Raw genomic sequence first — 1,746 nt, forward strand, 5'->3', positions numbered from 1 at the left:
GTAACCCCTGGTACTCCGAAACTCATCCGAAGCGACCCGAACCATTCCGTTGTCCGAATGTAACCTTCCAATATGTGAATCTTTATGTCTCGACTATTTTGAGACTCCTTGTCATGTCCATGATCTCATCCGGGACTCCGAACAAACTTCAGTCATCAAATCATATAACTCATAATACAAATCGTCATCGAACGTTAAGCGTGCGGACCCTACGGGTTCAAGAACTATGTAGACATGACCGAGACACATCTCCGGTCAATAACCAATAGCGGAACCTGGATGCTCACATTGGCTCCTACATATTCTACGAAGATCTTTGTCATCAGTATGTTACTTGCCCGAGATTCGATCGTCGGTATCATCATACCTTGTTCAATCTCGTTACCGGCAAGTCTCTTTACTCGTAACGGAATGCATCATCCCGCAACTAACTCATTAGTCACATTGCTTGCAAGGCTCATAGTGATGTGCATTACCGAGAGGGCCCTGAGTTACCTCTCTGATACACGGAGTGACAAATCTTAATTTTGATCTATGCCAACTCAACAAACACCATCGGAGACACCTGTAGAGCATCTTTATAATCACCCACTTACGTTGTGACGTTTTATAGCACACTAAGTGTTCCTCCGGTATTCTGGAGTTGCATAATCTCATAGTCATAGGAACATGTATAAGTCATGAAGAAAGCAATAGCAATAAACTAAACGATCATAGTGCTAAGCTAACAGATGGGTCTTGTCCATCACATCATTCTCTAATGATGTGATCCCGTTCATCAAATGACAACACATGTCTATGGTCAGGGAACTTAACCATCTTTGATTAACGAGCTAGTCTAGTAGAGGCATACTAGGGACACTATGTTTTTCTATGTATTCACATATGTACCAAGTTTCCAGTTAAGACAATTCTAGCATGAATAATGAAAATTTATCATGATGTAAGGAAATATAAATAACAACTTTATTATTGCCTCTAGGGCATATTTCCTTCAGTCTCCCACTTGCACTAGAGTCAATAATCTAGATTACATAGTAATGATTCTAACATCCATGGAGTCTTGGTGCTGATCATGTTTTGCTCGTGAGAGAAGCTTAGTCAATGGGTCTGCAATATTCAGATCCGTATGTATTTTGCAAATCTCTATGTCTCCTTCCTTGACTTGATCGGCATTGAAGCGTCTCTTGATGTGCTTTGTTCTCTTGTGAAATCTGGATTCCTTTGCCATGGCAATTGCACCAGTATTTTCACAACAGATTTTCATTGGATCTGATGCACTAGGTATGACACCTAGATCGGATATGAACTCCTTCATTTGCTGCTTCCGAAGCAGCTATGTATTCCGCTTCACACGTAGATCCCGCCATGACGCTTTGCTTAGAATTGCACTTCGGTGTAGCCACAAATTTTCCTTCCCATCCCGCATCTCCGATGGTAGCAAGATCGAGTTACCGGTCGGGAGTTTTTAGCTAGAAGGACGTGGCGGTCGTGACTCCAAGGTCATATCGATGCACGGGTACTATTCTAGGGACGAAGCCATTAGGAGTTACTTTTGACCGTGATCCTTTTGACCGGGTATCGCAATACCCAAACATTGCTACATTAACATACATGAATTTGTATGATAGTGGCAAGTAACATCGAATTATGAAAATGACAAAGGTAGACAATCTTCCCCTTATGGCCCCGACGATATGAATAACAACCTTACTCCTACTTGTCTATAATTATATCTATCGACGG

This window comes from Triticum aestivum, chromosome 7A, assembly GCF_018294505.1.
Source record: "Triticum aestivum cultivar Chinese Spring chromosome 7A, IWGSC CS RefSeq v2.1, whole genome shotgun sequence".
In the NCBI taxonomy this organism is placed as follows: Eukaryota; Viridiplantae; Streptophyta; class Magnoliopsida; order Poales; family Poaceae; genus Triticum; species Triticum aestivum.